Source organism: Colias philodice, chromosome 23 (genome assembly GCF_061535455.1).
Source record: "Colias philodice isolate Cphi_HAF_F1 chromosome 23, ilColPhil1 Martin Lab GWU primary, whole genome shotgun sequence".
In the NCBI taxonomy this organism is placed as follows: domain Eukaryota; kingdom Metazoa; phylum Arthropoda; class Insecta; order Lepidoptera; family Pieridae; genus Colias; species Colias philodice.
Window position 1 is genome coordinate 5195101 of NC_143108.1, and position 15737 is coordinate 5210837.

General features: G+C 30.6%; 1 long non-coding RNA gene across 1 annotated transcript in view; it reads right to left on the reverse strand.

Annotated features, from left to right (window-relative positions):
- The window catches only part of LOC149478040 (uncharacterized), a 180385-nt gene that overhangs the window by 35266 nt on the left and 129382 nt on the right, over window positions 1-15737 (reverse strand). The gene's annotated exons all lie outside the window — the stretch shown is intronic.

The window sequence follows — 15737 nt, forward strand, 5'->3', positions numbered from 1 at the left end:
GTGTTACAAACATTTATACAAATATATATTTTTTTCATAATAAAACATACATGGTAACACGAGTGTATAGTTAAACAAGAGGTAAAAATATTAGTAAGTAAGACGATACATCCAAATTCTCTAGTTTCATTTTACGAAGTATACAAAAATACAGCCACAAAAAGAAAAAAAAACAGAGCTCTCCAAAGTCCGGACATCATTCACGTGACCACACTCGCCCAACCTTTTTATTTTAAGGTTTTCCCGTCGGGCGACGCAATTAATTCGGGATTCAGCAAAAAGGTATCAATTTGAAAGAACTGAAGGTCAAAAAATCACGTGTCCACAAATAGATGTAGACCTCGTATGGGTTTAATAACATCACATTTGAATATAACCTCGCTCCTGTCAGGGTTGTCGTTTTAATTTGAACATGTTAATAAATAATAAATAAATATTTCAGGAGAATTTTCACACACGGCACGATCTGACCCATACTAAGCTTTCGCTTGTGTTATGGAAACCAGATGGCTGATAAACATACATATATAATTTTAAATAAATACTTCTTGGAAAGCAGGGTCACTACCAACCAAGCCAACCGGTCAGTCAAAATGTTAATGTTTGGTTTATTATCTTTGGTAACTAGAGAGAGAGAGAGTAAAAAATTCTAAGAGGATTGTCGGAAGAATATACGATTAGTTTAAATTCGAGTTAGAGTTTTTTTTCTAATTAGATTAGAATGAATCTTACAGGTAGGGAGAAGACAAAATTGTTAAATTTTTTATTTATGATTATTTGCATATTTTAAAATAAGTTTCATGAAAGTAAACTTTGAAGAAATAATAATTTGTACCTTCACTTTTCTTTGCTGCATCATTTCAAATTGTTGCAAGTTTTGGTAATACCAATGTTGTAATATAACTCTTAATTTCAAAGTAATTGTATTGTTAAAAGAGGTAAGACTGAATGGTTTTATCATGCTGATCTTTTAGCATAGATTCTCATGAAAAATAGATTAAAACTACTTTAATTACGTCAGCTTTCAACAGGAAAAAACTGCATAATAAATGCAAGAATAGCTAAATTGATAATTCCTCATAAAAAACGCAATTATTATAAATAAGCTTTGGTAGGTTAAAATTCGTCTCCTCTCAGAAGGAATATTTTTCCGCTTTTGCGACAATTTTCTTTGCTACGCTCCTCTTGGTCGTAGCGTGATATTATATCCATGAATACATACCAATCTTTTTTCGATAAATGATTGAGAAGGTAACGCAAAAACAATTTTTCAATTCGGAACTTCCTGAGATTAACATGTTCAACCAAACAAATTTTTCAGCTTCTTAATGTAGCTATTATACTAATTAAAAAATAGTGAACAAATTCGTAAAATATTATAGCTCTATTACATCTGAAAATTTACAAAACATCGAACTATCTCCACAAACATAAAAATATTAAAAAACTGCATCCATATCTATTGTATAAATCGAATGTTGCAACTTTATAAAACCTGCATTACGTCAACACAGGGACATCGATCGAACTATGTAATAGACGTTCTTACAATGACACGTGACTTATGAATACAAGAATCACCTTGATTTTTGTTTGTTTAATAAAACATGTGGATACCTGCCCCTAATTATGATAATACCGTCCTATCCCATTATACAAGGATTTTCGCGATTTCTCAAGGCATATGGAGTTTTTCGAGAACTTTTGAGATTGATAGTACTATGTTTGTTAAAAATTATAGCTGATTGTATTAAGTAGTGTAAGATCAGCACAAAATTAAATTTTATTGGGGTACTGGAGATAAACTATAAGAAGGTTTTTTATACTGTATAGTGTCGAAAAGTAGAGTTAACAAAATTAAAGATAATTTTTTTCTTTTAAATCGTGTCTTATCCGAATATAATTTGTATATCTAATAAAAAGAAAATCTTATTCGACTTGATTCTAATTAGTAAAATTTCATACGTTTATTTATATAAGAAAACATACACACTATTTACGAAAAATAAGGAAATAATTATCAAATCCTGACTATTTACTTCAAAATTGTAGTAATCTTCAGTAAAAAAATTGTTCAGTTGTTATATTTTGAAGGTTATATGCAATGTTAAAATAGTTGCAATGTGGCGTCAAAGTGTATCCGACGCACAGATAATATAAACACGAAGCGCATTACCACAGATATGAATGTATTATAAAGCGGGTCATACACAGATAAATCTAAATAAATCAACACATATCCCTACATTGGTTGTGAAAGAATCCTTCGGATAATGCGAAAGGAGATTATATAGTTGCGTAGAGGCGATGCCCTGTGTGGCAATAGGGCCTTAGTCCAAATCTTCTTGATGTAAATAGATGTACTTATACCAAAAATATACCCCAGTGTTGACTTCATAAGCGAGTTGGTACCAGGGAAGAGATATCTTTTTATACATTCACATCTCTATAATAATATGATATCGACCTACGGTATTATTGAAATACTATGGAAAATTGGACTAATAATGGTTATATATTTTCGTTATGTTTTCTATAGATTATAGTTATATGTATACGGCTACATATATAAACTTTTTGAGTACATATCTAACAGTTAGGTAGGTAGGTACCTACTAAACTATTAGGTTTGTAAAAAAGTGCTAATGTTCTATCTGTTATTCCAATTTTAATTTAGTAAATATCTTTGAACCGAATTCGGAATTATACCTACTGATCTTATAACAATTGTATATTGATTTCAGGAATAACAAGAAAGTACCTTATCCCGATTTATACAACTACGCCAGAGGAAATATGCTGTTGTTTGTGTGTAAGTAAGAAAGGATTGTATTTCCATTCGATATAGTAAGTATAAACGGATGGATTTTATCCGAAAGGTATATCTTAACACCTCTCCCTAGTCCCATCAGGATATGTGTTAACCATGTGTTAACTGTTTTCAATAATTTAGATAATTTAGCATTCCAACAAATACTAAGGTTATAAGTAAAAAATATTATTCTTAAATTAACTATCTTGGATATTCTAAAATTATTATTACAACAAGAATTTAGTATAATAGGTATTAACTTTAATACGACTGTTACTAGAACTACATTTTGTATAAATAATTGTTAGTTTAATTGTCCTTGGTTAATTATTTGTTTCTATTTCAGATATTTATCCACATAGGAGGTTGCATATGAATCTAAAATTCACGTCTACGTAATATAAAAACAGTTTGTGTGTATGTCTGTATTTCTGTTCATCCATTTCCTGAAATGCTTATACATTAGCAAGCTAATGAAACGCCTTTAGATAGTTGAAATATTAAATGTAGTTATACTATATTTTCAGAATCATACTAAAATCTGCGGTATTGGAAACTCCAAAAGTACCACTGGAGAGTGGAAAGTGATGATATCTTTTCAAGTACAGAGTTTAGAATAACCTTTTTTTTTCATTAAAAATTGTTTGTTTTTTTATAATAAATCTTTATAAAAATGAGGTCCTAACCCCAAAGATATATTAGTTTTGTCATTGCTATTCTTATTACCTCATATTATTATGATAGCAAGTTGTACATATAATTTTAAGTTGTATTTTCTCTGGTTATCATACCTTTTATATTTATGTCTATTTACCAGCCTAGGACATCATCACCAAGTTATTATGTACTAAATCTTAATACATTCCTCATAAAAATTACCCAGAATACCTTCTACATATTTTGTCTATGCCCATAGAAACCACATAGACGTACACGCTCTTTGAATATGGAGGTCATGAAAATGTCGCCGCTTTTCGCAAGATTATAAATTAAAACTAGCCCGTTATGCAACCAACTAGGACATTTCAAAGGCAAATATATTTATGCGAATTATGATAGCCTTATTCATGCATGAACGTACCCAATTTGTGATTTAAAAATTATACTAGATATTGTTCCTTTCCGGTTTTTTAACGTTTTAGTGATGTGCAATCATACTAGTCTATTTTTGGATACTTATATAATACGTGAAAGAACTATTGAAAACTGCCGAAGCCGATTGACTTTAAAATAATAATATTAGGACAAGGAAGCATCATTAAATATACATTAAAATTGACTAATGATATATGTACAAACTTTGCGACAGATTTGTAAATATGGAATCATTAATAATATTAAAACGATGTATGTATTGTGTTGAATATAATGTTAGTACCGTCTGCTGTGGGCACGTTGACAAGGTGCAAAAAATTATATTATGAATGACCAGTGGATGTACAGGGTGTTCAAATGAGAGTTTTTGTGAGACGATGTTAAACGTGTGAAATGTATGTTGTGTGTATGTATTATTGACACGATGTAATGAATTCTGTAATCGCCTACTAGAGTATTGATTAATTCACAGTCATTTTTTATGGTATGTAACTAACTAAAGAATCATGTAATAAATAAATGGGATAGCTTTGTAAGATTGGACGGAGGCGAAGAAACTAAAATTAAGTTTCGCGTTAAAGAAGGCTTCATTTCTTACTGATATATCGAATGATGAATATAGCTAACATTTAAAATAATTAAAACCTTTTACGAGCGTCTTTTGAAGACAATTAGAAATATGAACGTCCTGTATAATCCTCATGAGGCGGTAAAGGCTTGAGTAAAGCTGTTTTAAGGACAATTGTGAACAAGAATAGGATAATTCGCAAATCGCCATGCCCGCACGGGCGATAGAGTATGGCAATACGAAAGTTTCCCTTTTAATAAATTGAAGAATAAAATAAAAAATAAAATTTTATATATCGAAAAATATGAAATTCCAATTATTTAATGTATGTGAATTTTGAAATTTATTTAAATGCATAGTGATTATTTATGCAATAACTTTAAATAAAATATATACATGGATAGCAGGCTTTTATTTAATACATATATTATTTCTCTTTTAAATTGGGATCCATTAATTCGTGAATTTATAAAACATTTTGGTCCGTGAGTTTCAACAATTTCTATGAAAAATTAAACAAAATAAATAGCCATGCCTTTTCGTTACTTTCATGTTGCCGTGCAATATGTCCATCCGTCATTTCAAATGTGGTCAATCCATTGTCCATTAGAATATAAAAAAATCGAGGATTAAGCCTTACAACCTATTCTTACAGCCCAGTTGTCGCGAACATATTTTTTTCTTCAAAATTAGCTATGAATAAGTGGGTATGAGTATTTAGTGATGTTCATCTTAATGTTCTTGTCGATATAGTTATCGAGTTTAATAAAAAAAAACAAAGATTGTAGTATCCTACTAATTTCAAAACACCTGTACCTACAATTGTATTTTTTCGGACTTTCTGTTCTTTATTGTGACCAGCAATTATTATTAAAGTATCCATGAATATAATTAAGGCTAATACTACATGTATATAATAATTTCACAGTTATTCCTAATTGAAACTCTTCTCAAATTTTAATTAAACTGAATCGTTGAATAAATCAGCTGTTTTATTAATTATTTCATAGATACAGATCCGTCTCCAAATCTATCGATATACCATTAGCACATTACTAGCAAGGTCGCTCATCAATATTGAGTGTACAAGGTGCTTACATGGATTGACCACCGGGTATCCCGGAAAAAATGCCACAAAATGGACACAACAATTGCATAGCATGATCGATTGTGATTTGTGAAGTGTCTGACAAAATGCAAAAAGGATGGACTTATATTAAAATATTTATGATGTTCTCCATGTGTTACCTTTTATTTCGTACTAGGTTTCCGCCCGCGGCTTCGCCCGCGCAGTCAAAGAAAAACCCGCTTTAGTTCCCGTTCCCGTGGGATTTCCGGGGTTGCGTCATTATGTCCTTTCTCGGGTATCAAAATATCTCTATACCAAATTTCATGAAAATTGGTTCAGTAGTTTAGGCGTGATTGAGTAAGTAACAGACAGACAGAGTTACTTTCGCATTTATAATATTAGTTTGGATTTCGTAGTTTATCTAGAAGATACAGTTTATCTAAAAGTTAGAGATAATTTACTTAATAAAAGGTTGTGTATAATTTTGTTTATAAATTATATTTTCTCTCTACCTCTACAAAATATCATGATAGATGATATTTGATATACATGATATTTTGTAGAAACAATCTTGTTAAAAAATGCAAGTATAGTATTTTTATAATATCATGTCATAAGCCGTTGAATATTCTTTCAAAACGATGTGTGACGTGTAGTCTGTAGATATAATAATTGGACTGTAATCTTTGAAGAATAGAGACACGAGAAAATGCCAACATTATTAAAAAAAAACACAGTACAGTTGTATACAGTTTAATAAGTAAACTACAGACCAAATTTTCCTATGTAGTATATAAATAAAATTACTCAATTCTGTTTACACATAATTAATATATTTTATGTATTCTCCACTGAACATCCTTCTGTAAATATGCTTAATAAAACCAGCCGTAAATTAAATAATGCCATATCTTACAAATCCTAGATAGCCCAAATTAATTTTCCGGTTCAATATACTACAATTCGTCGGGTCTTTGACACCAGTGTCGTCGGCCTTATTTGTTTTCAATCAAATTGATTTCCTTTATCAATCGATATCACTGATTGATTTATTATGTTTGTGTTCGAAGTGTGTGCGTTTAGGTTCAAATATAGAACCGCGTATTTTTTTTTAATTTCTGTGCCATAGCGTTCTATGCCTCGTTTAAAAACCAGAAGATTTTTTTTTGTAGAAGTCTCTATAACTTTTGCAAAATTAAATTTCAAAAAATAGCTTTTTTAATTATGTGTGTAAATATGCGTGTTAGATAGCTCCTTTATTTATAGGAATTATTAACCCTATTTTATTTTTAACGATTAGGTATTAATTTAATTGTTATTCTACGGAAGCACAATCAAATAACCAACCAAGGTTATTAAGTGACGAGACATATTACTTTTTACAGAGCTTTTTATCATATTTTAGCTTATTATATAGCTATATTATATAGTCTTCAAAATCAAACAATTCACGAGGAAAATGTCACGAATCACAGTATAACCAGATGGCAAAAACACTGACCGATTGTATGCACTTTCTTATGTTAATACAGAATAGCCGATCGAGCGTGGACAATTGGAGTCTATAGCTTCCTGTAGATTACACACGCACAATGTGCCATTCACGAATTGGCCAGCGCAAAAAATTTGACCGACGCTGGCAAGGGTTGCATTTCCTTTGGGATAATCTGTGGGCGTGTTAGCGCCGCTTTTGACATTTATGAAAAAAAATATGTTTTTTTTTTTAAGTTGCATCGTGTAGGGCCAAGACGTAGTTTTAATTGTAGATTATATCATATTTATGTTTATTTTAGTATTTTAACGTAGTTATACTAGAGATATTCATTAATAGAAATTATTAAAATTCTTATATATGCTGCCGGCAAATTGAGAAGTTTAAAATAAAATATGAGCGCTACATTTTAATATACTGCCAGATTGTTTTTCTGTTCATTAACATTTAGGTAAATCCATGACTATGAAATTGATTTACTACTTTTATTAGATTAGCAACATTTTTGCATAATAAATAATAGTAACACATTTGTTCATGCCAATTTTTGCATATTTAATTACTATAAATAAAATATATTGTATTCTATTCACATTTATAATTTCCACAGTCTAACAATAAAGCCGAACTCATAATTTGCCAAACCTGGTAACTTGTCCATATTATTCAATACTCATCTTTTCATTTACCAAAAGGCTAACTAAACATTGTTGGGAACAAAATAGCGAATTAAAAGGTACTTCTAATCCTTGTAATCCTTAAAATAAATACGATGAGGATTGAGGACACTCGAAAGTATTTTTCTTTCATCCCGCCACCCAAGGAAGAATTTTAGTATAATCGACTAATGCGCTCACTTAGTTTTGCGCTAAATGAAAAAGCATTTAACAATTTGTTAATTTTCTAATGTAATCCCCGTGAATAATGTGCGTAATATTTTTGGGTGGCATTTTTAAGAAGACGGCATTCGGTTAAGTTGTTTTTACATTGGTCACTATTATGTGGGTAATTATTTAATAGTTTCTTCTAAAGGTTTCTAGAAGCATTTTTAAGGTGAAGTGCTTTGAAGTTTTTAATAATGACTATTTGGTTATTTGTGTTTTTTATGAAAACATCGTAAACTTCTGCGCAACTCTTTAAAAACTTTCGTGAATGTTTCTTTATTATTGCATCTAGTCGAACAAAATAATATCACCTTTTTTATTCACATATACACTGTATTTGTACAAGCATAATATTGGTTTTAGAACATACATGATGCAATTTCTTTTAAATTTAGAGCTTTAAACAGAAGTTATAGAGCTGTAAAATTAATTCATCAGTTCTTTGTTTAAGTTTAGCGATTCACCTAATTTTTTTCAGACATTACCTACACATCTGCAATAACATTAGTTTCCTTTCCAAACCTCAATTTTTAACATTTTATAAACGTATTTTAGCGCCACATTAAGCAGAAAAAGTGCCAAAAACTTGAATCACAGGTTACCACAGTTCATCGGTACACTTCATATGACTCAAAGACTTGCTAATTTCCGTATGATGTAAATATGTGTCAGTTATACAAAGAATGTTTGGAACGAGGTCAGAAACATGGCTGATAAATCGACGGTCATTGTCTTGGCACAAAAGCTGTTGAAGCATGAGGAAGCTAATTTGTGTTTTGGTAATTTTTGGGTATAATTTTTGCATATTTTCCTGTTATTTTTGAGGCTTTGTAATGCTAAACTTTTGTTTGATATTTAGGATAATTATATTTTTATGAAGCTTTTTCAGCTTCTTATAAATAAAAAATAGCTTAAAATCTTTTAATTGTGAGCATTTATTTCAATCTGTGTCTTTCACTTTTAAGTTATCACTACATATAAAAAAGTCGTTTTCTCTGTCCCTATATGTCCCTATGTATGCTTAAATCTTTAAAACCACGCAAAGCTAAACAAAACGAATTACCTATTGATTAGTTTCACTATAAATAATTAAAGTTTTATTATTATTCATTAATTCTTTAATAGGATAAACGTTTATAGGGTTCAGAGAAAGCGAATAGAGTTCAGACAAGAGTTTCCGTCTTCCGATATTACTTCCTGTAATTAGATAGCAAATGGCGGGCCTTAGTGGCGGGCTATCAAACTTCTATCGACTAAGGTTAAGAACCGATTGAACTTGATAGGTTCCGTATACTAAGTATTAGTTATTAGTTGGTTCGGTTTCACTCTCTGTTCAAATTATACTAATTATTAATATTATGTTATAAATGCGAATTTTGGAAGTATGTTGCATTGTTTATCAGTATAACTAACATTGAAATCGGCTCATAGAAACACAAAAGAAAACATTTTCAAGTTATATGCAAGTGACTAAATTAAGAAAAAATATAGGTAGTAGGTAATCATTTTATTGAAACATCAATAAAAAATGGAATTCAATTTATTAGGTAAGTATAAGTATAGGTACTGTAAGTTGATCGTGATTTTTTCTGTGTGGTAAAAGTTCAACACATTGAGTAATATGAGATCAGCTTCATCTAGGTATATCATGAGGTAATTTAAAAATGCTATTTTGAACTTGCTGTACATGAATATTGATTAAGAAACAAATGTAAATGAGGAAAATCTTATAAAGATTTTATTTAACGATAAAATCTTAAGGTATTAATAACTAATAAACCAAAGAATTAGATAGTCAAGTCAATGATAAACAGGCTAGATAAATGGTAATCTAGAAATTGTATTTATCAAGGAAAATGCAGTTTTCTACTGCACTCGGAAGAGAGAGCCGGAAGTTGTCTAGATTGCTTGTAATGAGCTTGTTAACGAATATTCTAGATTTGTTTGTACATATTGATGAGAACAAAACATTTATTGAAGTGTTAGTTAAATTTGTAGTTAGTTTTATTGTTATTTATATAATGATATTTATTTATATCTACAATCTTGACTATATAAGCTATGCTTTTCGCATAATATTTTTATATAAAATCAGCTTTGTGTATTATCCTAGCCACATTTGATGAGTTCTAATGCATATTACAATAGTTTTAATTATGCATAGTTTGCATTTCTAAAAACTAAACTTATTTTATGCATATCCATTGTTATAAACTCCTGAATATTATATTCTAGTAACTTTCCAACGAGTGACAAGTTTGTTGTTTTATTCGTTAATAATTATTATTATTTACTAGGAACTAACAGAAATAAAATATATCAATTTAACTGTTTTCCTCCTTAACATGTATATGTAATAACATCAAAATTGTTCAAAAAGCTTAACTAAATGCGAGATCACGTTTTAAACAGATAGTACAAAAGAGAAAGTACAGCTATGTTTTACTAAGCACTAAACATAATACCTAGGTAGGTCTAGACTATAAATAGAATATGGGACAGGATGTGCTTTCTGTACGATGCGTTGGTACCTACATTTGTGTTTTATCTTTTTGTTGTTGTATTTGCATTATGTTAATAGGAATTTTAAAAACCGTAGCTCTCTAGTTCTAGGTCTCTATCTATATGAATTTTTACATGGCATTGTTACATGTATTATACTGTTAATTTTTAATGTACATTTACAAAAATTACATATTCAGCTCCATAATAATTACAAAGTGAGTGAGTAAGTGAACTTAATCTCAACTGTATCGCTATTTATTATATTCCAAAGAATAAGCTGCTTCTGTAAACATGAGCTCTTGCTTAGTGTCTTGATTGAGTCGAATTTTACCCTAGTTTAATGCAATGCAACCAACAATCAATCCCATTTTTTACTACCTCCGTTGCTATGACAACCGTGTTACCCAGGTATTGTAGGTACCTACCTTATATGTTGTAGGTACTTTAGCATAATTTCACACTAACCACAGATTTACCAAGTTTAATGTAATGCACCCAAAATACAATCTTACTTTATAACTGCCACCGTTGCTATGACAACTGTGCTACACACGAGGTGTTGTACCCAAGTTGTACCCATTGTACAAATGTTGTACCTTAGCATAATTTCACACTAACCACAGATTTACTATGTATTCCTGTATCCTGTTTCTCACGGCAAATCCGCTTTTCTATTCGCGACACGGCAAGCGCGTCCGTTTGTTGTTACATTGAGTAATTAAAGAGTTTTCTGTGTACACTGAGTCAGGAACTATAGTAAACGATCTTGCTTGGAAGTTATAGAATGGCTAATAGCAAAGAGCTAATAGGTATTTAGATTGGGACTATTCTAGACTAGTCTAGATGTCAATGGACTGGGTTAGATACTTTGTTTGTGTAAAGAAAGTTTTTAAAAATGCATTTGATTGCAATTCTGACTGGCCGGTTGGCGTGGTTGGTAGTGACCCAAGCCACAGGTCGTGGGTTCGATTCCCACCCGGGGTAAATATTTGTGTGATGAACATAGATGTTTGCTCTGTGTCTGGGTGTTAATTATCTATATAAGTATTTATTTAAAATTATATATGTAATATGTATGTTTATCAGCCATCCGGTTTCCATAACACAAGCGAAAGCTTAGTATGGAATCAGATCGTGCCGTGTGTGAAAATTGTCCCGAAATATTTATTTATTTATTTTTAACAATTTGTTAAGAAACGATCATAAAAAATACACGACATTTTCTGTAGATATTAAAATGTATTTCAAAATCATCTTAACCACATCGTTACTATGTAAGATTATTTAATAATGTAAATCTGGCTATTTGGGAAAATAAAAGACAAAAACAAATCACTCCTCTTTAACCCTTAAAGCTTTTCTGTCACTTTTTTAGTACATGTACTTATTGCCGTGTAAATCTTGAACGTTCCAAAAAATCTAGAAAATTGACTACGTTGGAGAAAGTACGATAACAATCCTTTATTTTTCTCCTACATGCCAATTATAGAGAACATTTCGTTCGTGTGCTAGGTGACTGTTGAATTTAGGGATTCCCGGAATTAGTGATGGTTTGTGTTTCTGGTCAATAATAGCTTTAATGAAATAGTTTCCATGTTTGATTTCTATTGATTTAACTTTCAGGTGAGATAAACTGTTGTTTTTGCTCTAAAGATTATGAAATATTAAAATAATTCTATGACAAAATATTCGAAATATAGCTGGTCCGTTTTTTGGGACAGTGCCGTAGATACAGGTAACTAAGAACCCATTGGCATGTCCCAAGAAACGGACGTTGCCATGATTCGTACTTTAATAAAATATCACTTTTATGGGATTTTCTTGCTTTAGAGTCTTTAATTATACGTAGAATTATTTTTAATAAAGTTCAAAATGACGAATATAATCTAAGATCAGCTAAATCTGTTGGGTCTACAATAGAACCGGGAGTTCCTCGACCTCCACATGCATTTCGTCTAAATGTCCTAATCATCGGCCAAATATCACTTCACATTTAGAAAAACCATTATTATTTGTACTAAATAAAACCAAAGGTTGCTTGACACGAAATAATAAATGTTATTTAACATTCCACACAACTAAATAGTGTGATTGAGCTCGAGAGGGCTCAATAATCATTTGTTAGGTAGTTAGTTAAAATTGAAGAATTTTTTGATATAATAGATAGTGAAAATACTGTAATACAATAAAACAATAAAATGCTACTTGAAATTGTTTTCAATTGTTTTATATTAAGTGAATTTTATTTTTTTTCATTCTTATTTTATAAGCTGTATGACAGCGTTGTCCGTTTTTTGAGACAGCAATGAAGACGGGGTTCTTGGCAAAGGCCGTTTTAACGGACATCCTGAAAAACCTACTTACAGAAAATTTGTTTTATTTTTTTCTCTTCTATAGTATTTTTTAATCAATAACTATCACTAAAATCCATTCAGGTCATATCTGAGTACATTATTTCAGGGCTTGCCGTGTTAAGGGTTAAATTTAGAAGAAGTACGGTGAAAGGTAATTACAAATTCAATTTGTTGGAATAAACATTAACAATGCAAACATTAATTGACATTAGAGTTTGTAACCTGTGTAATGTGGTAATATTCAGTAACAGAATTAATTGTATCGCCCTGTGGTACCTATAGCAGAAAAATAAGAGCAAATGACATTGATGAAAAACATATTCACAACGTAATATTGATACGCTATGGTTCTTAAATTACTCCTGTATGTGGTTTTTTACCCTGGTGCAACTATGTGACCCAATTCGTGACCAAGTCTTTCCTTCCACTAAAAATAAGAGATGGGTTATAAATTTCTTAAACATTTCGCTAAAAAAAGCAAATCCAGTACAGCCTACAGGCAGTACAAAGATTCAGTTTTCTTATGTTAAAAAATCATATGAGATTTATTTTTTTGAAGCTTGAATTGACATAATCTTAAAACATACCAACGTCTTGACAACACAAACTTATAATTTCTTTGTGATTTCGAATATTCTAGAACTCCCAGATAAATATTACCTATGTCATGATATCTAGTATAGTGGCGTCTGATTCTCGGTCAGCTCATTGTGAATCGAATCGCGAAGGTTAGGCAGCCAATCAAAGTTTAGAAAGCTTAGCACGTTCGACAATGAATTTCTATGCTATGCACTTTCTTACTGCACCTAACCTTGCTACAGGCGTGTAGGTGCAATATGATTCTAGGAACATTTATGGCTTTATGGTGAAAGTATTTTATATATGTCAGGTCATTTATTTGCTGGATATGGGCTATGTGTGCTTGTAGATATAGTTCTTTCTGGTGAAGCGAGTGATGCCATTTTAAATTGCGTGTTGAGAAAATTATGACACGAAAAGTTTCTTGTAATTATTTCGTACTAATTAGTTTCATTGAAGTCATATTAATTGTTATTTAAAAGGTAAGCACAATTATATATGACACAATATATGTTAATATTTAATTGTTAGAAATCAATTTCTACGTTTAATGTGTTTCCATTTTCAGGTGCTTAAAGCGTTATCTTTTTATTTCTAGAAAACATATTTTACTTTCTAATAAATACAAAATGCTTGTCAAATACACTTTAAAATACCATTAAGCTGCAGATATTGACCACTTTGATAACATAAATTGAAAAAAACTATAATAACTTCGTAAGTAAGATAACATTTTGTGCATATGAATGGATATTTAGTATATTATAGCTTAATATCATCCTATAGTCACTGAATATTCATCATATAGTTTCATATTCATAAATTGTATAGTTTTCAAAAGAGAAGTAATTTAAATTTGAATTATTTTAAAGATCAATTCAATAGCTAGGCTGGGAAATTTTACATATCAAACAATTGAAGAAAAGATTTTGCAAAGTGCATATTTATGTTATTTATGAAAAAAATGATAATGCAACTGTTAGTAAGTAGATAAACAATAACTTATATTATACTACGATAGAGATGAACTGTAAAGTAGGGACCTTTTTTTGGTAACGTGAACGTACGTTCTATATATATATATATTTTAAGTTTGTTTATATATAATAAGTTAATTTAGTCATAAGTTATCTCAACCATGTAACAAACTGTATTTCTGTGTATGTACAATAAAGAGTATTCATTCATTCATTCATTCATTCATTCATTACGTTCCATAGGATTCACGTTACTGAAAATTGTGTATTTCCATCAAATAATATTGTGTTTCCAAATTGCAATTTAAAATTAAAATAAATAGATTTAGAGAATAATCTTTTATGAAACGTGGAATAAACTTTGGTTTTGATTTCACAACAGGATTTTCCACCATCAAAATATGAGTGAAAAATCACGAAGAATCCAATTTTAACGTTTAACAATAATCTTTCTGTATTGTTAAATCCTGTCCTTTCGAACATCGCGGTTTAAACCTATTCAAGAGCCTCCAATGTCTCCTGCAACATTAATTCTGTTTTCCCTTTAAATAAAATATTTTATATAGATGTCTCCAGGTCAAGTTTAGGCCAGTAGATCATAGTTACCCTACTAGGCAGGTCATTGGTGCAGTGGACTAAGGCGGCGCGTCCGTCCGGGCGGCGTGCCAACTGCTAATTTTATGTACAGATTAATTAATAATTGTAGACTTATTTTATTATTAATTATTTGTTTTGATTTAATAATATTAATGTTATGTTGAAGAAGCAATTTTGGGAAGCTCCAGAAGTAAATGTGGCGCAAACGCCCAAGAACTTTTATTTATTAAGTATCTACTAGAAAAATGGTGGAAGATATAATAAAATGTTTTCCTTAGCCAGGGGACTGGTGCTTTTATATTATGTCACTCGTTTTGGATCCTATGTTATGTTTTTCCTTCCCAAGTTGAAATAAAATAAAAAAAAAGACGTGTGGCACTCGGGGACTGCCGCGGTAAAGCTATTGCATAGCATGCCTTCAAGCCACACCTCCGAGCCCGTTGGAGTGGGGAGCGTGAGGTTTTTTCGTTACGGAATTTCTCGATTCGGTCCCCGCGCTCAAGGCCCGCGATAGAAGCTATGCAATAGCTTAAAAAACATATTATTTCTCGTGTTACACCTTCTTGCATTTCTATGAAATACACGACGAAACATTACTTCGGTTGTTTTTTTTTTGTTAAATGAAAAATATTACTTAAAATTTATGCAGGCGATTCTGTGAAGATGTATCATGTCATTTATTTTGGGGTTTTACCCATGTATGGAAAAAAATCGTTGGTGATAAGAATTAGAATTCTATGAATATGCTTTATTTACCAATTTATTTATTTAATTTAGTAATTATATCACCTGTAAAGTCTTAATA